At 41.1% G+C, this 22,985-nt stretch overlaps 10 non-coding genes across 10 annotated transcripts; all 10 read left to right on the forward strand.

The window, feature by feature from the left end:
* Nucleotides 1-2,443: 2,443 nt before the first annotated feature.
* On the forward strand, nt 2,444-2,516 carry trnak-uuu (transfer RNA lysine (anticodon UUU)). Its single transcript has one exon. It is a non-coding gene; the product is annotated as a tRNA-Lys (tRNA).
* A 6,500-nt stretch (nt 2,517-9,016) lies between these two features.
* On the forward strand, nt 9,017-9,089 carry trnak-uuu (transfer RNA lysine (anticodon UUU)). Its single transcript has one exon. It is a non-coding gene; the product is annotated as a tRNA-Lys (tRNA).
* Nucleotides 9,090-9,988: 899 nt separating this feature from the next.
* trnak-uuu (transfer RNA lysine (anticodon UUU)) lies at nt 9,989-10,061 on the forward strand. Its single transcript has one exon. It is a non-coding gene; the product is annotated as a tRNA-Lys (tRNA).
* An 899-nt stretch (nt 10,062-10,960) lies between these two features.
* Nucleotides 10,961-11,033, forward strand: trnak-uuu (transfer RNA lysine (anticodon UUU)). The gene has a single exon. It is a non-coding gene; the product is annotated as a tRNA-Lys (tRNA).
* Nucleotides 11,034-14,522: 3,489 nt separating this feature from the next.
* trnak-uuu (transfer RNA lysine (anticodon UUU)) lies at nt 14,523-14,595 on the forward strand. Its single transcript has one exon. It is a non-coding gene; the product is annotated as a tRNA-Lys (tRNA).
* Nucleotides 14,596-15,817: 1,222 nt separating this feature from the next.
* Nucleotides 15,818-15,890, forward strand: trnak-uuu (transfer RNA lysine (anticodon UUU)). The gene has a single exon. It is a non-coding gene; the product is annotated as a tRNA-Lys (tRNA).
* Nucleotides 15,891-17,436: 1,546 nt separating this feature from the next.
* Nucleotides 17,437-17,509, forward strand: trnak-uuu (transfer RNA lysine (anticodon UUU)). Its single transcript has one exon. It is a non-coding gene; the product is annotated as a tRNA-Lys (tRNA).
* Nucleotides 17,510-17,760: 251 nt separating this feature from the next.
* On the forward strand, nt 17,761-17,833 carry trnak-uuu (transfer RNA lysine (anticodon UUU)). Its single transcript has one exon. It is a non-coding gene; the product is annotated as a tRNA-Lys (tRNA).
* Nucleotides 17,834-18,084: 251 nt separating this feature from the next.
* trnak-uuu (transfer RNA lysine (anticodon UUU)) lies at nt 18,085-18,157 on the forward strand. Its single transcript has one exon. It is a non-coding gene; the product is annotated as a tRNA-Lys (tRNA).
* Nucleotides 18,158-22,689: 4,532 nt separating this feature from the next.
* On the forward strand, nt 22,690-22,762 carry trnak-uuu (transfer RNA lysine (anticodon UUU)). Its single transcript has one exon. It is a non-coding gene; the product is annotated as a tRNA-Lys (tRNA).
* Nucleotides 22,763-22,985: the final 223 nt, after the last annotated feature.

Here is a 22,985-nt window from a genome sequence, read left to right on the forward strand (position 1 = left end):
GAGTCCATCATTTGGTTAGTTCTCAGCTCATTTGGACTACTCAATAACCTATTGGTTTGCCAAACTACATGCAACTTGGCATCAACCTTCCTACAGTCCATATATTGATGGTAATTTACCAACAGATTAAGGTTTCATCGCAAACAGATCTTTTCCTGAAAACACCTCATTTGAAGCCTGGATAGCTCAGTCGGTAGAGCATCAGACTTTTAATCTGAGGGTCCAGGGTTCAAGTCCCTGTTCAGGTGGTAAATCTTATCTTCATTTGAGTTCCTAATTTGGTACACTCTCTCATCAAGGAGGTCAGCTTGTAGCCAAGACTGAGTCCATCATTTGGTTAGTTCTCAGCTCACTTGGACTTCTCAATAACCTGTTGGTTTGCCAAACTACATGCAACTTGGCATCAACCTTCCTACAGTCCATATATTGATGGTAATTTACCAACAGATTAAGGTTTCATCGCAAACAGATCTTTTCCTGAAAAACACATCCTTTTGAAGCCTGGATAGCTCAGTCGGTAGAGCATCAGACTTTTAATCTGAGGGTCCAGGGTTCAAGTCCCTGTTCAGGTGTTAAATCTTATCTTCATTTGAGTTCCTAATTTGGTACACTTTCTCATCAAGGAGGTCAGCTTGTGGCCATGACTGAGTCCTTTATTTGGTTAGTTCTCAGCTCATTTGGACTACTCAATAACCTATTGGTTTGCCAAACTACATGCAACTTGGCATCAACCTTCCTACAGTCCATATATTGATGGTAATTTACCAACAGATTAAGGTTTCTTCGCAAACAGATCTTTTCCTGAAAAACACATCATTTTGAAGCCTGGATAGCTCAGTCGGTAGAGCATCAGACTTTTAATCTGAGGGTCCAGGGTTCAAGTCCCTGTTCAGGTGGTAAATCTTTTCTTCATTTGAGTTCCTAATTTGGTACACTCTCTCATCAAGGAGGTCAGCTTGTAGCCAAGACTGAGTCCATCATTTGGTTAGTTCTCAGCTCACTTGGACTTCTCAATTAACTGTAGATTTACCAAACTTCATGCAACTTGGCATCAACTTTCCTACAGTCTATATATTGAAGGTAATTTACCAACAGATTAAGGTTTCATCGCAAACAGATCTTTTCCTGAAAAACACGTCCTTTTGAAGCCTGGATAGCTCAGTCGGTAGAGCATCAGACTTTTAATCTGAGGGTCCAGGGTTCAAGTCCCTGTTCAGGTGTTAAATCTTATCTTCATTTGAGTTCCTAATTTGGTACACTCTCTCATCAAGGAGGCCAGCTTGTAGCCAAGACTGAGTCCATCATTTGGTTAGTTCTCAGCTCACTTGGACTTCTCAATAACCTGTTGGTTTGCCAAACTACATGCAATTTGGCATCAACCTTCCTAAAGTCCATATATTGATGGTAATTTACCAACAGATTAAGGTTTCATCACAAACAGATCTTTTCCTGAAAAACACCTCATATGGAAGCCTGGATAGCTCAGTCGGTAGAGCATCAGACTTTTAATCTGAGGGTCCAGGGTTCAAGTCCCTGTTCAGGTGTTAAATCTTATCTTCATTTGAGTTCCTAATTTGGTACACTTTCTCATCAAGGAGGTCAGCTTGTGGCCATGACTGAGTCCTTTATTTGGTTAGTTCTCAGCTCATTTGGACTACTCAATAACCTATTGGTTTGCCAAACTACATGCAACTTGGCATCAACCTTCCTACAGTCCATATATTGATGGTAATTTACCAACAGATTAAGGTTTCATCGCAAACAGATCTTTTCCTGAAAAACACCTCATATCGAAGCCTGGATAGCTCAGTCGGTAGAGCATCAGACTTTTAATCTGAGGGTCCAGGGTTCAAGTCCCTGTTCAGGTGGTAAATCTTATCTTCATTTGAGTTCCTAATTTGGTACACTCTCTCATCAAGGAGGTCAGCTTGTAGCCAAGACTGAGTCCATCATTTGGTTAGTTCTCAGCTCACTTGGACTTCTCAATAACCTGTTGGTTTGCCAAACTACATGCAACTTGGCATCAACCTTCCTACAGTCCATATATTGATGGTAATTTACCAACAGATTAAGGTTTCATCGCAAACAGATCTTTTCCTGAAAAACACATCATTTTGAAGCCTGGATAGCTCAGTCGGTAGAGCATCAGACTTTTAATCTGAGGGTCCAGGGTTCAAGTCCCTGTTCAGGTGGTAAATCTTATCTTCATTTGAGTTCCTAATTTGGTACACTCTCTCATCAAGGAGGTCAGCTTGTAGCCAAGACTGAGTCCATCATTTGGTTAGTTCTCAGCTCACTTGGACTTCTCAATTAACTGTAGATTTACCAAACTACATGCAACTTGGCATCAACCTTTCTACAGTCCATATATTGATGGTAATTTACCAACAGATTAAGGTTTCATCGCAAACAGATCTTTTCCTGAAAAACACGTCCTTTTGAAGCCTGGATAGCTCAGTCGGTAGAGCATCAGACTTTTAATCTGAGGGTCCAGGGTTCAAGTCCCTGTTCAGGCGGTAAATCTTATCTTCATTTGAGTTCCTAATTTGGTACACTTTCTCATCAAGGAGGTCAGCTTGTGGCCATGACTGAGTCCTTTATTTGGTTAGTTCTCAGCTCATTTGGACTACTCAATAACCTATTGGTTTGCCAAACTACATGCAACTTGGCATCAACCTTCCTACAGTCCATATATTGAAGGTAATTTACCAACAGATTAAGGTTTCATCGCAAACAGATCTTTTCCTGAAAAACACTAGTTTTTGAAGCCTGGATAGCTCAGTCGGTAGAGCATCAGACTTTTAATCTGAGGGTCCAGGGTTCAAGTCCCTGTTCAGGTGGTAAATCTTATCTTCATTTGAGTCTCTAATTTGGTACACTCTCTCAGCAAGGAGGTCAGCTTGTAGCCAAGACTGAGTCCATCATTTGGTTAGTTCTCAGCTCACTTGGACTTCTCAATAACCTGTTGGTTTGCCAAACTACATGCAACTTGGCATCAACCTTCCTACAGTCCATATATTGATGGTAATTTACCAACACATTAAGGTTTCATCGCAAACAGATCTTTTCCTGAAAAACACATAATTTTGAAGCCTGGATAGCTCAGTCGGTAGAGCATCAGACTTTTAATCTGAGGTCCAGGGTTCAAGTCCCTGTTCAGGTGGTAAATCTTATCTTCATTTGAGTTCCTAATTTGGTACACTCTCTCATCAAGGAGGTCAGCTTGTAGCCAAGACTGAGTCCATCATTTGGTTAGTTCTCAGCTCACTTGGACTTCTCAATAACCTGTTGGTTTGCCAAACTACATGCAACTTGGCATCAACCTTCCTACAGTCCATATATTGATGGTAATTTACCAACAGATTAAGGTTTCATCGCAAACAGATCTTTTCCTGAAAAACACGTCCTTTTGAAGCCTGGATAGCTCAGTCGGTAGAGCATCAGACTTTTAATCTGAGGGTCCAGGGTTCAAGTCCCTGTTCAGGTGTTAAATCTTATCTTCATTTGAGTTCCTAATTTGGTACACTTTCTCATCAAGGAGGTCAGCTTGTAGCCATGACTGAGTCCTTTATTTGGTAAATTCTCAGCTCATTTGGACTTCTCAATAACCTGTTGGTTTGCCAAACTACATGCAACTTGGCATCAACCTTCCTACAGTCCATATATTGAAGGTAATTTACCAACAGATTAAGGTTTCATCGCAAACAGATCTTTTCCTGAAAAACACCTCATATCGAAGCCTGGATAGCTCAGTCGGTAGAGCATCAGACTTTTAATCTGAGGGTCCAGGGTTCAAGTCCCTGTTCAGGTGGTAAATCTTATCTTCATTTGAGTTCCTAATTTGGTACACTCTCTCATCAAGGAGGTCAGCTTGTAGCCAAGACTGAGTCCATCATTTGGTTAGTTCTCAGCTCACTTGAACTTCTCAATAACCTGTGGTTTGCCAAACTACATGCAACTTGGCATCAACCTTCCTACAGTCCATATATTGAAGGTAATTTACAAACAGATTAAGGTTTCATCGCAAACAGATCTTTTCCTGAAAACACATCCTTTTGAAGCCTGGATAGCTCAGTCGGTAGAGCATCAGACTTTTAATCTGAGGGTCCAGGGTTCAAGTCCCTGTTCAGGTGGTAAATCTTATCTTCATTTGAGTTCCTAATTTGGTACACTCTCTCATCAAGGAGGTCAGCTTGTAGCCAAGACTGAGTCCATCATTTGGTTAGTTCTCAGCTCACTTGGACTTCTCAATTACCTGTTGGTTTACCAAACTACATGCAACTTGGCATCAACCTTCCTACAGTCCATATATTAAAAGTAATTTACCAACAGATTAAGATTTCATCGCAAACAGATCTTTTCCTGAAAAACACCTCCTTTTGAAGCCTGGATAGCTCAGTCGGTAGAGCATCAGACTTTTAATCTGAGGGTCCAGGGTTCAAGTCCCTGTTCAGGTGGTAAATCTTATCTTCATTTGAGTTCCTAATTTGGTACACTCTCTCATCAAGGAGGTCAGCTTGTAGCCAAGACTGAGTCCATCATTTGGTTAGTTCTCAGCTCACTTGGACTTCTCAATAACCTGTTGGTTTGCCAAACTACATGCAATTTGGCATCAACCTTCCTACAGTCCATATATTGATGGTAATTTACCAACAGATTAAGGTTTCATCGCAAACAGATCTTTTCCTGAAAAACACCTCATATGGAAGCCTGGATAGCTCAGTCGGTAGACCATCAGACTTTTAATCTGAGGATCCAGGGTTCAAGTCCCTGTTCAGGTGTTAAATCTTATCTTCATTTGAGTTCCTAATTTGGTACACTTTCTCATCAAGGAGGTCAGCTTGTGGCCATGACTGAGTCCTTTATTTGGTTAGTTCTCAGCTCATTTGGACTACTCAATAACCTATTGGTTTGCCAAACTACATGCAACTTGGCATCAACCTTCCTACAGTCCATATATTGAAGGTAATTTACCAACAGATTAAGGTTTCATCGCAAACAGATCTTTTCCTGAAAAACACATCCTTTTGAAGCCTGGATAGCTCAGTCGGTAGAGCATCAGACTTTTAATCTGAGGGTCCAGGGTTCAAGTCCCTGTTCAGGTGGTAAATCTTATCTTCATTTGAGTTCCTAATTTGGTACACTCTCTCATCAAGGAGGTCAGCTTGTAGCCAAGACTGAGTCCATCATTTGGTTAGTTCTCAGCTCACTTGGACTTCTCAATAACCTGTTGGTTTGCCAAACTACATGCAACTTGGCATCAACCTTCCTACAGTCCATATATTGATGGTAATTTACCAACAGATTAAGGTTTCATCGCAAACAGATCTTTTCCTGAAAAACACCTCATAGCTCAGTCGGTAGAGCATCAGACTTTTAATCTGAGGGTCCAGGGTTCAAGTCCCTGTTCAGGTGGTAAATCTTATCTTCATTTGAGTTCCTAATTTGGTACACTCTCTCATCAAGGAGGTCAGCTTGTAGCCAAGACTGAGTCCATCATTTGGTTAGTTCTCAGCTCACTTGGACTTCTCAATAACCTGTTGGTTTGCCAAACTACATGCAACTTGGCATCAACCTTCCTACAGTCCATATATTGATGGTAATTTACCAACAGATTAAGGTTTCATCGCAAACAGATCTTTTCCTGAAAAACACCTCATTTTGAAGCCTGGATAGCTCAGTCGGTAGAGCATCAGACTTTTAATCTGAGGGTCCAGGGTTCAAGTCCCTGTTCAGGTGTTAAATCTTATCTTCATTTGAGTTCCTAATTTGGTACACTTTCTCATCAAGGAGGTCAGCTTGTGGCCATGACTGAGTCCATCATTTGGTTAGTTCTCAGCTCATTTGGACTACTCAATAACCTGTTGGTTTGCCAAACTACATGCAACTTGGCATCAACCTTCCTACAGTCCATATATTGAAGGTAATTTACCAACAGATTAAGGTTTCATCGCAAACAGATCTTTTCCTGAAAAACATGTCCTTTTGAAGCCTGGATAGCTCAGTCGGTAGAGCATCAGACTTTTAATCTGAGGGTCCAGGGTTCAAGTCCCTGTTCAGGTGGTAAATCTTATCTTCATTTGAGTTCCTAATTTGGTACACTCTCTCATCAAGGAGGTCAGCTTGTAGCCAAGACTGAGTCCATATCAGACTTTTAATCTGAGGGTCCAGGGTTCAAGTCCCTGTTCAGGTGGTAAATCTTATCTTCATTTGAGTTCCTAATTTGGTACACTCTCTCATCAAGGAGGTCAGCTTGTAGCCAAGACTGAGTCCATCATTTGGTTAGTTCTCAGCTCACTTGGACTTCTCAATTAACTGTTGGTTTGCCAAACTACATGCAACTTGGCATCAACCTTCCTACAGTCCATATATTGATGGTAATTTACCAACAGATTAAGGTTTCATCGCAAACAGATCTTTTCCTGAAAAACACCTCATAGCTCAGTCGGTAGAGCATCAGACTTTTAATCTAAGTGTCCAGGGTACAAGTCCCTGTTCAGGTGGTAAATCTTATCTTCATTTGAGTTCCTAATTTGGTACACTCTCTCATCAAGGAGGTCAGCTTGTAGCCAAGACTGAGTCCATCATTTGGTTAGTTCTCAGCTCATTTGGACTACTCAATAACCTATTGGTTTGCCAAACTACATGCAACTTGGCATCAACCTTCCTACAGTCCATATATTGAAGGTAATTTACCAACAGATTAAGGTTTCATCGCAAACAGATCTTTTCCTGAAAAACACGTCATTTTGAAGCCTGGATAGCTCAGTCGGTAGAGCATCAGGCTTTTAATCTGAGGGTCCAGGGTTCAAGTCCCTGTTCAGGCGGTAAATCTTATCTTCATTTGAGTTCATAATTTGGTACACTCTCTCATCAAGGAGGTCAGTTTGTAGCCATGACTGAGTCCTTTATTTGGTAAATTCTCAGCTCATTTGGACTTCTCAATAACCTGTTGGTTTGCCAAACTACATGCAACTTGGCATCAACCTTCCTACAGTCCATATATTGATGGTAATTTACCAACAGATTAAGGTTTCATCGCAAACAGATCTTTTCCTGAAAAACAAGTCCTTTTGAAGCCTGGATAGCTCAGTCGGTAGAGCATCAGACTTTTAATCTGAGGGTCCAGGGTTCAAGTCCCTGTTCAGGTGTTAAATCTTATCTTCATTTGAGTTCCTAATTTGGTACACTCTCTCATCAAGGAGGTCAGCTTGTAGCCAAGACTGAGTCCATCATTTGGTTAGTTCTCAGCTCACTTGGACTTCTCAATAACCTGTTGGTTTGCCAAACTACATGCAACTTGGCATCAACCTTCCTACAGTCCATATATTGAAGGTAATTTACCAACAGATTAAGGTTTCATCGCAAACAGATCTTTTCCTGAAAAACACCTCATTTTGAAGCCTGGATAGCTCAGTCGGTAGAACATCAGACTTTTAATCTGAGGGTCCAGGGTTCAAGTCCCTGTTCAGGTGTAAATCTTATCTTCATTTGAGTTCTAATTTGGTACACTCTCATCAAGGAGGCCAGCTTGTAGCCAAGACTGAGTCCATCATTTGGTTAGTTCTCAGCTCACTTGGACTTCTCAATAACCTGTTGGTTTGCCAAACTACATGCAACTTGGCATCAACCTTCCTACAGTCCATATATTGATGGTAATTTACCAACAGATTAAGGTTTCATCGCAAACAGATCTTTTCCTGAAAAACACATCCTTTTGAAGCCTGGATAGCTCAGTCGGTAGAGCATCAGACTTTTAATCTGAGGGTCCAGGGTTCAAGTCCCTGTTCAGGTGTTAAATCTTATCTTCATTTGAGTTCCTAATTTGGTACACTTTCTCATCAAGGAGGTCAGCTTGTGGCCATGACTGAGTCCTTTATTTGGTTAGTTCTCAGCTCATTTGGACTTCTCAATAACCTATTGGTTTGCCAAACTACATGCAACTTGGCATCAACTTTCCTACAGTCCATATATTGAAGGTAATTTACCAACAGATTAAGGTTTCATCGCAAACAGATCTTTTCCTGAAAAACACATCCTTTTGAAGCCTGGATAGCTCAGTCGGTAGAGCATCAGACTTTTAATCTGAGGGTCCAGGGTTCAAGTCCCTGTTCAGGTGGTAAATCTTATCTTCATTTGAGTTCAGAATTTGGTACACTTTCTCATCAAGGAGGTCAGCTTGTAGCCAAGACTGAGTCCATCATTTGGTTAGTTCTCAGCTCACTTGGACTTCTCAATAACCTGTTGGTTTGCCAAACTACATGCAACTTGGCATCAACCTTCCTACAGTCCATATATTGATGGTAATTTACCAACAGATTAAGGTTTCATCGCAAACAGATCTTTTCCTGAAAAACACGTCCTTTTGAAGCCTGGATAGCTCAGTCGGTAGAGCATCAGACTTTTAATCTGAGGGTCCAGGGTTCAAGTCCCTGTTCAGGTGGTAAATCTTATCTTCATTTGAGTTCATAATTTGGTACACTCTCATCAAGGAGGTCAGTTTGTAGCCATGACTGAGTCCTTTATTTGGTAAATTCTCAGCTCATTTGGACTTCTCAATAACCTGTTGGTTTGCCAAACTACATGCAACTTGGCATCAACCTTCCTACAGTCCATATATTGATGGTAATTTACCAACAGATTAAGGTTTCTTCGCAAACAGATCTTTTCCTGAAAAACACATCATTTTGAAGCCTGGATAGCTCAGTCGGTAGAGCATCAGACTTTTAATCTGAGGGTCCAGGGTTCAAGTCCCTGTTCAGGTGGTAAATCTTTTCTTCATTTGAGTTCCTAATTTGGTACACTCTCTCATCAAGGAGGTCAGCTTGTAGCCAAGACTGAGTCCATCATTTGGTTAGTTCTCAGCTCACTTGGACTTCTCAATAACCTGTTGGTTTGCCAAACTACATGCAACTTGGCATCAACCTTCCTACAGTCCATATATTGAAGGTAATTTACCAACAGATTAAGGTTTCTTCGCAAACAGATCTTTTCCTGAAAAACACCTCATATCGATGCCTGGATAGCTCAGTCGGTAGAGCATCAGACTTTTAATCTGAGGGTCCAGGGTTCAAGTCCCTGTTCAGGCGGTAAATCTTATCTTCATTTGAGTTCAGAATTTGGTACAATCTCTCATCAAGGAGGTCAGCTTGTAGCCATGACTGAGTCCTTCATTTGGTAAATTCTCAGCTCATTTGGACTACTCAATAACCTGTTGATTTACCAAACTACATGCAGCTTGGCCTCAACCTTCCTACAGTCCATATATTGATGGTAATTTACCAAGAGATTAAGGTTTCATCGCAAACAGATCTTTTCCTGAAAAACACCTCCTCTCGAAGACTGGATAGCTCAGTCGGTAGAGCATCAGACTTTTAATCTGAGGGTCCAGGGTTCAAGTCCCTGTTCAGGTGGTAAATCTTATCTTCATTTGAGTTCCTAATTTGGTACACTTTCTCATCATAGAGGTCAGCTTGTAGCCAAGACTGAGTCCATCATTTGGTTAGTTCTCAGCTCACTTGGACTTCTCAATAACCTGTTGGTTTGCCAAACTACATGCAACTTGGCATCAACCTTCCTACAGTCCATATATTGATGGTAATTTACCAACAGATTAAGGTTTCATCGCAAACAGATCTTTTCCTGAAAAACACCTCATATCGAAGCCTGGATAGCTCAGTCGGTAGAGCATCAGACTTTTAATCTGAGGGTCCAGGGTTCAAGTCCCTGTTCAGGTGGTAAATCTTATCTTCATTTGAGTTCCTAATTTGGTACACTTTCTCATCAAGGAGGTCAGCTTGTAGCCAAGACTGAGTCCATCATTTGGTTAGTTCTCAGCTCATTTGGACTTCTCAATAACCTGTTGGTTTGCCAAACTACATGCAACTTGGCATCAACCTTCCTACAGTCCATATATTGAAGGTAATTTACCAACAGATTAAGGTTTCATCGCAAACAGATCTTTTCCTGATAAACACATCCTTTTGAAGCCTGGATAGCTCAGTCGGTAGAGCATCAGACTTTTAATCTGAGGGTCCAGGGTTCAAGTCCCTGTTCAGGCGCTAAATCTTATCTTCATTTGAGTTTGTAGTTTGGTACACTCTCTCATCAAGGAGGCCAGCTTGTAGCCAAGACTGAGTCCATCATTTGGTTAGTTCTCAGCTCACTTGGACTTCTCAATTAACTGTAGATTTACCAAACTTCATGCAACTAGGCGTCAACCTTCCTACAGTCCATATATTGAAGGTAATTTACCAACAGATTAAGGTTTCATCGCAAACAGATCTTTTCCTGAAAAACACGTCCTTTTGAAGCCTGGATAGCTCAGTCGGTAGAGCATCAGACTTTTAATCTGAGGGTCCAGGGTTCAAGTCCCTGTTCAGGTGTTAAATCTTATCTTCATTTGAGTTCCTAATTTGGTACACTCTCTCATCAAGGAGGTCAGCTTGTAGCCATGACTGAGTCCTTCATTTGGTAAATTCTCAGCTCATTTGGACTTCTCAATAACCTGTTGGTTTGCCAAACTACATGCAACTTGGCATCAACCTTCCTACAGTCCATATATTGATGGTAATTTACCAACAGATTAAGGTTTCATCGCAAACAGATCTTTTCCTGAAAAACACCTCATATTGAAGCCTGGATAGCTCAGTCGGTAGAGCATCAGACTTTTAATCTGAGGGTCCAGGGTTCAAGTCCCTGTTCAGGTGGTAAATCTTATCTTCATTTGAGTTCCTAATTTGGTACACTCTCTCATCAAGGAGGTCAGCTTGTAGCCAAGACTGAGTCCATCATTTGGTTAGTTCTCAGCTCACTTGGACTTCTCAATAACCTGTTGGTTTGCCAAACTACATGCAACTTGGCATCAACCTTCCTACAGTCCATATATTGATGGTAATTTACCAACAGATTAAGGTTTCATCGCAAACAGATCTTTTCCTGAAAAACACCTCATATCGAAGCCTGGATAGCTCAGTCGGTAGAGCATCAGACTTTTAATCTGAGGGTCCAGGGTTCAAGTCCCTGTTCAGGCGGTAAATCTTATCTTCATTTGAGTTCATCATTTGGTACACTTTCTCATCAAGGAGGTCAGCTTGTGGCCATGACTGAGTCCTTTATTTGGTTAGTTCTCAGCTCATTTGGACTACTCAATAACCTATTGGTTTGCCAAACTACATGCAACTTGGCATCAACCTTCCTACAGTCCATATATTGAAGGTAATTTACCAACAGATTAAGGTTTCATCGCAAACAGATCTTTTCCTGAAAAACACATCATTTTGAAGCCTGGATAGCTCAGTCGGTAGAGCATCAGACTTTTAATCTGAGGGTCCAGGGTTCAAGTCCCTGTTCAGGTGGTAAATCTTATCTTCATTTGAGTTCCTAATTTGGTACACTCTCTCATCAAGGAGGTCAGCTTGTAGCCAAGACTGAGTCCATCATTTGGTTAGTTCTCAGCTCACTTGGACTTCTCAATTAACTGTAGATTTACCAAACTACATGCAACTAGGCGTCAACCTTCCTACAGTCCATATATTGAAGGTAATTTACCAACAGATTAAGGTTTCATCGCAAACAGATCTTTTCCTGAAAAACACATCCTTTTGAAGCCTGGATAGCTCAGTCGGTAGAGCATCAGACTTTTAATCTGAGGGTCCAGGGTTCAAGTCCCTGTTCAGGTGGTAAATCTTATCTTCATTTGAGTTGTCATTTGGTACACTCTCTCATCAAGGAGGCCAGCTTGTAGCCAAGACTGAGTCCATCATTTGGTTAGTTCTCAGCTCACTTGGACTTCTCAATAACCTGTTGGTTTGCCAAACTACATGCAACTTGGCATCAACCTTCCTACAGTCCATATATTGATGGTAATTTACCAACAGATTAAGGTTTCATCGCAAACAGATCTTTTCCTGAAAAACACCTCATTTTGAAGCCTGGATAGCTCAGTCGGTAGAGCATCAGACTTTTAATCTGAGGGTCCAGGGTTCAAGTCCCTGTTCAGGTGGTAAATCTTATCTTCATTTGAGTTCATCATTTGGTACACTTTCTCATCAAGGAGGTCAGCTTGTAGCCAAGACTGAGTCCATCATTTGGTTAGTTCTCAGCTCACTTGGACTTCTCAATAACCTGTTGGTTTGCCAAACTACATGCAATTTGGCATCAACCTTCCTACAGTCCATATATTGATGGTAATTTACCAACAGATTAAGGTTTCATCGCAAACAGATCTTTTCCTGAAAAACACCTCATATGGAAGCCTGGATAGCTCAGTCGGTAGAGCATCAGACTTTTAATCTGAGGGTCCAGGGTTCAAGTCCCTGTTCAGGTGTTAAATCTTATCTTCATTTGAGTTCCTAATTTGGTACACTTTCTCATCAAGGAGGTCAGCTTGTGGCCATGACTGAGTCCTTTATTTGGTTAGTTCTCAGCTCATTTGGACTACTCAATAACCTATTGGTTTGCCAAACTACATGCAACTTGGCATCAACCTTCCTACAGTCCATATATTGAAGGTAATTTACCAACAGATTAAGGTTTCATCGCAAACAGATCTTTTCCTGAAAAACACCTCATATCGAAGCCTGGATAGCTCAGTCGGTAGAGCATCAGACTTTTAATCTGAGGGTCCAGGGTTCAAGTCCCTGTTCAGGTGGTAAATCTTATCTTCATTTGAGTTCCTAATTTGGTACACTCTCTCATCAAGGAGGTCAGCTTGTAGCCAAGACTGAGTCCATCATTTGGTTAGTTCTCAGCTCACTTGGACTTCTCAATAACCTGTTGGTTTGCCAAACTACATGCAACTTGGCATCAACCTTCCTACAGTCCATATATTGAAGGTAATTTACCAACAGATTAAGGTTTCATCGCAAACAGATCTTTTCCTGAAAACACATCCTTTTGAAGCCTGGATAGCTCAGTCGGTAGAGCATCAGACTTTTAATCTGAGGGTCCAGGGTTCAAGTCCCTGTTCAGGTGGTAAATCTTATCTTCATTTGAGTTCCTAATTTGGTACACTCTCTCATCAAGGAGGTCAGCTTGTAGCCAAGACTGAGTCCATCATTTGGTTAGTTCTCAGCTCACTTGGACTTCTCAATAACCTGTTGGTTTGCCAAACTACATGCAACTTGGCATCAACCTTCCTACAGTCCATATATTGAAGGTAATTTACCAACAGATTAAGGTTTCATCGCAAACAGATCTTTTCCTGAAAAACATGTCCTTTTGAAGCCTGGATAGCTCAGTCGGTAGAGCATCAGACTTTTAATCTGAGGGTCCAGGGTTCAAGTCCCTGTTCAGGTGGTAAATCTTATCTTCATTTGAGTTCCTAATTTGGTACACTCTCTCATCAAGGAGGTCAGCTTGTAGCCAAGACTGAGTCCATCATTTGGTTAGTTCTCAGCTCACTTGAACTTCTCAATAACCTGTTGGTTTACCAAACTACATGCAACTTGGCATCAACCTTCCTACAGTCCATATATTGATGGTAATTTACCAACAGATTAAGGTTTCATCGCAAACAGATCTTTTCCTGAAAAACACCTCCTTTTGAAGCCTGGATAGCTCAGTCGGTAGAGCATCAGACTTTTAATCTGAGGGTCCAGGGTTCAAGTCCCTGTTCAGGTGTTAAATCTTATCTTCATTTGAGTTCCTAATTTGGTACACTTTCTCATCAAGGAGGTCAGCTTGTGGCCATGACTGAGTCCTTTATTTGGTTAGTTCTCAGCTCATTTGGACTTCTCAATAACCTGTTGGTTTGCCAAACTACATGCAACTTGGCATCAACCTTCCTACAGTCCATATATTGAAGGTAATTTACCAACAGATTAAGGTTTCATCGCAAACAGATCTTTTCCTGAAAAACACATCATTTTGAAGCCTGGATAGCTCAGTCGGTAGAGCATCAGACTTTTAATCTGAGGGTCCAGGGTTCAAGTCCCTGTTCAGGTGGTAAATCTTATCTTCATTTGAGTTCCTAATTTGGTACACTCTCTCATCAAGGAGGTCAGCTTGTAGCCAAGACTGAGTCCATCATTTGGTTAGTTCTCAGCTCACTTGGACTTCTCAATAACCTGTTGGTTTGCCAAACTACATGCAACTTGGCATCAACCTTCCTACAGTCCATATATTGAAGGTAATTTACCAACAGATTAAGGTTTCATCGCAAACAGATCTTTTCCTGAAAAACACATCATTTTGAAGCCTGGATAGCTCAGTCGGTAGAGCATCAGACTTTTAATCTGAGGGTCCAGGGTTCAAGTCCCTGTTCAGGTGGTAAATCTTATCTTCATTTGAGTTCCTAATTTGGTACACTCTCTCATCAAGGAGGTCAGCTTGTAGCCAAGACTGAGTCCATCATTTGGTTAGTTCTCAGCTCACTTGGACTTCTCAATTAACTGTAGATTTACCAAACTTCATGCAACTAGGCGTCAACCTTCCTACAGTCCATATATTGAAGGTAATTTACCAACAGATTAAGGTTTCATCGCAAACAGATCTTTTCCTGAAAAACACATCCTTTTGAAGCCTGGATAGCTCAGTCGGTAGAGCATCAGACTTTTAATCTGAGGGTCCAGGGTTCAAGTCCCTGTTCAGGCGGTAAATCTTATCTTCATTTGAGTTCATAATTTGGTACACTCTCTCATCAAGGAGGTCAGCTTGTAGCCAAGACTGAGTCCATCATTTGGTTAGTTCTCAGCTCACTTGGACTTCTCAATAACCTGTTGGTTTGCCAAACTACATGCAACTTGGCATCAACCTTCCTACAGTCCATATATTGATGGTAATTTACCAACAGATTAAGGTTTCATCGCAAACAGATCTTTTCCTGAAAACACCTCATATCGATGCCTGGATAGCTCAGTCGGTAGAGCATCAGACTTTTAATCTGAGGGTCCAGGGTTCAAGTCCCTGTTCAGGTGGTAAATCTTATCTTCATTTGAGTTCCTAATTTGGTACACTCTCTCATCAAGGAGGTCAGCTTGTAGCCAAGACTGAGTCCATCATTTGGTTAGTTCTCAGCTCACTTGGACTTCTCAATAACCTGTTGGTTTGCCAAACTACATGCAACTTGGCATCAACCTTCCTACAGTCCATATATTGATGGTAATTTACCAACAGATTAAGGTTTCATCGCAAACAGATCTTTTCCTGAAAAACACCTCCTCTTGAAGCCTGGATAGCTCAGTCGGTAGAGCATCAGACTTTTAATCTGAGGGTCCAGGGTTCAAGTCCCTGTTCAGGTGTTAAATCTTATCTTCATTTGAGTTCCTAATTTGGTACACTTTCTCATCAAGGAGGTCAGCTTGTGGCCATGACTGAGTCCTTTATTTGGTTAGTTCTCAGCTCATTTGGACTACTCAATAACCTATTGGTTTGCCAAACTACATGCAACTTGGCATCAACCTTCCTACAGTCCATATATTGAAGGTAATTTACCAACAGATTAAGGTTTCATCGCAAACAGATCTTTTCCTGAAAAACACATCATTTTGAAGCCTGGATAGCTCAGTCGGTAGAGCATCAGACTTTTAATCTGAGGGTCCAGGGTTCAAGTCCCTGTTCAGGTGGTAAATCTTATCTTCATTTGAGTTCCTAATTTGGTACACTCTCTCATCAAGGAGGTCAGCTTGTAGCCAAGACTGAGTCCATCATTTGGTTAGTTCTCAGCTCACTTGGACTTCTCAATTAACTGTAGATTTACCAAACTTCATGCAACTAGGCGTCAACCTTCCTACAGTCCATATATTGAAGGTAATTTACCAACAGATTAAGGTTTCATCGCAAACAGATCTTTTCCTGAAAAACACGTCCTTTTGAAGCCTGGATAGCTCAGTCGGTAGAGCATCAGACTTTTAATCTGAGGGTCCAGGGTTCAAGTCCCTGTTCAGGCGGTAAATCTTATCTTCATTTGAGTTCATAATTTGGTACACTCTCTCATCAAGGAGGTCAGCTTGTAGCCAAGACTGAGTCCATCATTTGGTTAGTTCTCAGCTCACTTGGACTTCTCAATAACCTGTTGGTTTGCCAAACTACATGCAACTTGGCATCAACCTTCCTACAGTCCATATATTGATGGTAATTTACCAACAGATTAAGGTTTCATCGCAAACAGATCTTTTCCTGAAACACACATCCTTTTGAAGCCTGGATAGCTCAGTCGGTAGAGCATCAGACTTTTAATCTGAGGGTCCAGGGTTCAAGTCCCTGTTCAGGTGTTAAATCTTATCTTCATTTGAGTTCCTAATTTGGTACACTTTCTCATCAAGGAGGTCAGCTTGTGGCCATGACTGAGTCCTTTATTTGGTTAGTTCTCAGCTCATTTGGACTACTCAATAACCTATTGGTTTGCCAAACTACATGCAACTTGGCATCAACCTTCCTACAGTCCATATATTGAAGGTAATTTACCAACAGATTAAGGTTTCATCGCAAACAGATCTTTTCCTGAAAAACACATCATTTTGAAGCCTGGATAGCTCAGTCGGTAGAGCATCAGACTTTTAATCTGAGGGTCCAGGGTTCAAGTCCCTGTTCAGGTGGTAAATCTTATCTTCATTTGAGTTCCTAATTTGGTACACTCTCTCATCAAGGAGGTCAGCTTGTAGCCAAGACTGAGTCCATCATTTGGTTAGTTCTCAGCTCACTTGGACTTCTCAATAACCTGTTGGTTTACCAAACTTCATGCAACTAGGCGTCAACCTTCCTACAGTCCATATATTGAAGGTAATTTACCAACAGATTAAGGTTTCATCGCAAACAGATCTTTTCCTGAAAAACACCTCATATTGATACCTGGATAGCTCAGTCGGTAGAGCATCAGACTTTTAATCTGAGGGTCCAGGGTTCAAGTCCCTGTTCAGGTGGTAAATCTTATCTTCATTTGAGTTCCTAATTTGGTACACTCTCTCATCAAGGAGGTCAGCTTGTAGCCAAGACTGAGTCCATCATTTGGTTAGTTCTCAGCTCACTTGGACTTCTCAATTAACTGTAGATTTACCAAACTACATGCAACTTGGCATCAACCTTTCTACAGTCCATATATTGATGGTAATTTACCAACAGATTAAGGTTTCATCGCAAACAGATCTTTTCCTGAAAAACACCTCATATCGAAGCCTGGATAGCTCAGTCGGTAGAGCATCAGACTTTTAATCTGAGGGTCCAGGGTTCAAGTCCCTGTTCAGGTGTTAAATCTTATCTTCATTTGAGTTCCTAATTTGGTACACTTTCTCATCAAGGAGGTCAGCTTGTAGCCATGACTGAGTCCTTCATTTGGTAAATTCTCAGCTCATTTGGACTACTCAATAACCTGTTGGTTTGCCAAACTACATGCAACTTGGCATCAACCTTCCTACAGTCCATATATTGAAGGTAATTTACCAACAGATTAAGGTTTCATCGCAAACAGATCTTTTCCTGAAAACACATCCTTTTGAAGCCTGGATAGCTCAGTCGGTAGAGCATCAGACTTTTAATCTGAGGGTCCAGGGTTCAAGTCCCTGTTCAGGCGGTAAATCTTATCTTCATTTGAGTTCATAATTTGGTACACTCTCTCATCAAGGAGGTCAGCTTGTAGCCATGACTGAGTCCTTTATTTGGTAAATTCTCAGCTCACTTGGACTTCTCAATAACCTGTTGGTTTGCCAAACTACATGCAACTTGGCATCAACCTTCCTACAGTCCATATATTGATGGTAATTTACCAACAGATTAAGGTTTCATCGCAAACAGATCTTTTCCTGAAAAACACCTCATAACGAAGCCTGGATAGCTCAGTCGGTAGAGCATCAGACTTTTAATCTGAGGGTCCAGGGTTCAAGTCCCTGTTCAGGCGCTAAATCTTATCTTCATTTGAGTTTGTAGTTTGGTACACTCTCTCATCAAGGAGGCCAGCTTGTAGCCAAGACTGAGTCCATCATTTGGTTAGTTCTCAGCTCACTTGGACTTCTCAATAACCTGTTGGTTTGCCAAACTACATGCAACTTGGCATCAACCTTCCTACAGTCCATATATTGATGGTAATTTACCAACAGATTAAGGTTTCATCGCAAACAGATCTTTTCCTGAAAAACACCTCATATCGAAGCCTGGATAGCTCAGTCGGTAGAGCATCAGACTTTTAATCTGAGGGTCCAGGGTTCAAGTCCCTGTTCAGGCGGTAAATCTTATCTTCATTTGAGTTCCTAATTTGGTACACTTTCTCATCAAGGAGGTCAGCTTGTAGCCATGACTGAGTCCTTTATTTGGTAAATTCTCAGCTCATTTGGACTCCTCAATAACCTGTTGATTTACCAAACTACATGCAGCTTGGCATCAACCTTCCTACAGTCCATATATTGAAGGTAATTTACCAACAGATTAAGGTTTCATCGCAAACAGATCTTTTCCTGAAAAACACATCCTTTTGAAGCCTGGATAGCTCAGTCGGTAGAGCATCAGACTTTTAATCTGAGGGTCCAGGGTTCAAGTCCCTGTTCAGGTGGTAAATCTTATCTTCATTTGAGTTCATAATTTGGTACACTTTCTCATCAAGGAGGTCAGCTTGTAGCCATGACTGAGTCCTTTATTTGGTAAATTCTCAGCTCATTTGGACTCCTCAATAACCTGTTGGTTTGCCAAACTACATGCAACTTGGCATCAACCTTCCTACAGTCCATATATTGAAGGTAATTTACCAACAGATTAAGGTTTCATCGCAAACAGATCTTTTCCTGAAAATCACATCCTTTTGAAGCCTGGATAGCTCAGTCGGTAGAGCATCAGACTTTTAATCTGAGGGTCCAGGGTTCAAGTCCCTGTTCAGGTGGTAAATCTTATCTTCATTTGAGTTCCTAATTTGGTACACTCTCTCATCAAGGAGGTCAGCTTGTAGCCAAGACTGAGTCCATCATTTGGTTAGTTCTCAGCTCACTTGGACTTCTCAATAACCTGTTGGTTTGCCAAACTACATGCAACTTGGCATCAACCTTCCTACAGTCCATATATTGATGGTAATTTACCAACAGATTAAGGTTTCATCGCAAACAGATCTTTTCTTGAAAAACATGTCCTTTTGAAACCTGGATAGCTCAGTCAGTAGAGCATCAGACTTTTAATCTGAGGGTCCTGGGTTCAAGTCCCTGTTCAGGTTGTAAATCTTATCTTCATTTGTGTTCCTAATTTGGTACACCCTCTCATCATGGAGGTCAGCTTGTAGCCATGACTGAGTCCTTCATTTGTTAATTTCTCAGCTCATTTGGACTTCTCAATAAACCTGTAGATTTACCAAAATACATGCAACTTGGCATCAACCCTGCTTCAGTCCATATATTGATGGTAATTTACCAACAGATTAAGGTTTCATCGCAAACAGATCTTTTCCTGAAAAACACCTCATATGGAAGCCTGGATAGCTCAGTCGGTAGACCATCAGACTTTTAATCTGAGGGTCCAGGGTTCAAGTCCCTGTTCAGGTGTTAAATCTTATCTTCATTTGAGTTCCTAATTTGGTACACTTTCTCATCAAGGAGGTCAGCTTGTGGCCATGACTGAGTCCTTTATTTGGTTAGTTCTCAGCTCATTTGGACTACTCAATAACCTATTGGTTTGCCAAACTACATGCAACTTGGCATCAACCTTCCTACAGTCCATATATTGAAGGTAATTTACCAACAGATTAAGGTTTCATCGCAAACAGATCTTTTCCTGAAAAACACATCATTTTGAAGCCTGGATAGCTCAGTCGGTAGAGCATCAGACTTTTAATCTGAGGGTCCAGGGTTCAAGTCCCTGTTCAGGTGGTAAATCTTATCTTCATTTGAGTTCCTAATTTGGTACACTCTCTCATCAAGGAGGTCAGCTTGTAGCCAAGACTGAGTCCATCATTTGGTTAGTTCTCAGCTCACTTGGACTTCTCAATAACCTGTTGGTTTGCCAAACTTCATGCAACTAGGCCTCAACCTTCCTACAGTCCATATATTGATGGTAATTTACCAAGAGATTAAGGTTTCATCGCAAACAGATCTTTTCCTGAAAAACACCTTTTGAAGCCTGGATAGCTCAGTCGGTAGAGCATCAGACTTTTAATCTGAGGGTCCAGGGTTCAAGTCCCTGTTCAGGTGGTAAATCTTATCTTCATTTGAGTTCCTAATTTGGTACACTCTCTCATCAAGGAGGTCAGCTTGTAGCCAAGACTGAGTCCATCATTTGGTTAGTTCTCAGCTCACTTGGACTTCTCAATAACCTGTTGGTTTGCCAAACTACATGCAATTTGGCATCAACCTTCCTACAGTCCATATATTGATGGTAATTTACCAACAGATTAAGGTTTCATCGCAAACAGATCTTTTCCTGAAAAACACCTCATATGGAAGCCTGGATAGCTCAGTCGGTAGACCATCAGACTTTTAATCTGAGGGTCCAGGGTTCAAGTCCCTGTTCAGGTGTTAAATCTTATCTTCATTTGAGTTCCTAATTTGGTACACTTTCTCATCAAGGAGGTCAGCTTGTGGCCATGACTGAGTCCTTTATTTGGTTAGTTCTCAGCTCATTTGGACTACTCAATAACCTATTGGTTTGCCAAACTACATGCAACTTGGCATCAACCTTCCTACAGTCCATATATTGAAGGTAATTTACCAACAGATTAAGGTTTCATCGCAAACAGATCTTTTCCTGAAAAACACATCATTTTGAAGCCTGGATAGCTCAGTCGGTAGAGCATCAGACTTTTAATCTGAGGGTCCAGGGTTCAAGTCCCTGTTCAGGTGGTAAATCTTATCTTCATTTGAGTTCCTAATTTGGTACACTTTCTCATCAAGGAGGTCAGCTTGTGGCCATGACTGAGTCCATCATTCTTCATTTGAGTTCCTAATTTGGTACACTCTCTCATCAAGGAGGTCAGCTTGTAGCCAAGACTGAGTCCATCATTTGGTTAGTTCTCAGCTCACTTGGACTTCTCAATTAACTGTAGATTTACCAAACTTCATGCAACTAGGCGTCAACCTTCCTACAGTCCATATATTGAAGGTAATTTACCAACAGATTAAGGTTTCATCGCAAACAGATCTTTTCCTGAAAAACACTCATTTGAAGCCTGGATAGCTCAGTCGGTAGAGCATCAGACTTTTAATCTGAGGGTCCAGGGTTCAAGTCCCTGTTCAGGTGTTAAATCTAATCTTCATTTGAGTTCCTAATTTGGTACACTCTCTCATCAAGGAGGCCAGCTTGTAGCCAAGACTGAGTCCATCATTTGGTTAGTTCTCAGCTCACTTGGACTTCTCAATAACCTGTTGGTTTGCCAAACTACATGCAATTTGGCATCAACCTTCCTAAAGTCCATATATTGATGGTAATTTACCAACAGATTAAGGTTTCATCGCAAACAGATCTTTTCCTGAAAAACACCTCATATGGAAGCCTGGATAGCTCAGTCGGTAGACCATCAGACTTTTAATCTGAGGGTCCAGGGTTCAAGTCCCTGTTCAGGCGGTAAATCTTATCTTCATTTGAGTTCATAATTTGGTACACTCTCTCATCAAGGAGGTCAGCTTGTAGCCAAGACTGAGTCCATCATTTGGTTAGTTCTCAGCTCACTTGGACTTCTCAATAACCTGTTGGTTTGCCAAACTACATGCAACTTGGCATCAACCTTCCTACAGTCCATATATTGATGGTAATTTACCAACAGATTAAGGTTTCATCGCAAACAGATCATTTCCTGAAACACACCCTATGGAAGCCTGGATAGCTCAGTCGGTAGAGCATCAGACTTTTAATCTGAGGGTCCAGGGTTCAAGTCCCTGTTCAGGTGTTAAATCTTATCTTCATTTGAGTTCCTAATTTGGTACACTTTCTCATCAAGGAGGTCAGCTTGTAGCCATGACTGAGTCCTTTATTTGGTTAGTTCTCAGCTCATTTGGACTACTCAATAACCTGTTGGTTTGCCAAACTACATGCAACTTGGCATCAACCTTCCTACAGTCCATATATTGAAGGTAATTTACCAACAGATTAAGGTTTCATCGCAAACAGATCTTTTCCTGAAAAACACATCATTTTGAAGCCTGGATAGCTCAGTCGGTAGAGCATCAGACTTTTAATCTGAGGGTCCAGGGTTCAAGTCCCTGTTCAGGTGGTAAATCTTATCTTCATTTGAGTTCCTAATTTGGTACACTCTCTCATCAAGGAGGTCAGCTTGTAGCCAAGACTGAGTCCATCATTTGGTTAGTTCTCAGCTCACTTGAACTTCTCAATTAACTGTAGATTTACCAAACTTCATGCAACTAGGCCTCAACCTTCCTACAGTCCATATATTGAAGGTAATTTACCAACAGATTAAGGTTTCTTCGCAAACAGATCTTTTCCTGAAAAACACGTCCTTTTGAAGCCTGGATAGCTCAGTCGGTAGAGCATCAGACTTTTAATCTGAGGGTCCAGGGTTCAAGTCCCTGTTCAGGTGGTAAATCTTATCTTCATTTGAGTTCCTAATTTGGTACACTCTCTCATCAAGGAGGTCAGCTTGTAGCCAAGACTGAGTCCATCATTTGGTTAGTTCTCAGCTCACTTGGACTTCTCAATAACCTGTTGGTTTGCCAAACTACATGCAACTTGGCATCAACCTTCCTACAGTCCATATATTGATGGTAATTTACCAACAGATTAAGGTTTCATCGCAAACAGATCTTTTCCTGAAAAACACCTCATATCGAAGCCTGGATAGCTCAGTCGGTAGAGCATCAGACTTTTAATCTGAGGGTCCAGGGTTCAAGTCCCTGTTCAGGCGCTAAATCTTATCTTCATTTGAGTTCCTAATTTGGTACACTCTCTCATCAAGGAGGTCAGCTTGTAGCCAAGACTGAGTCCATCATTTGGTTAGTTCTCAGCTCACTTGGACTTCTCAATAACCTGTTGGTTTGCCAAACTACATGCAACTTGGCATCAACCTTCCTACAGTCCATATATTGATGGTAATTTACCAACAGATTAAGGTTTCATCGCAAACAGAT

This window comes from Pseudoliparis swirei, chromosome 11 (assembly GCF_029220125.1).
Source record: "Pseudoliparis swirei isolate HS2019 ecotype Mariana Trench chromosome 11, NWPU_hadal_v1, whole genome shotgun sequence".
NCBI classification, from domain to species: Eukaryota; Metazoa; Chordata; class Actinopteri; order Perciformes; family Liparidae; genus Pseudoliparis; species Pseudoliparis swirei.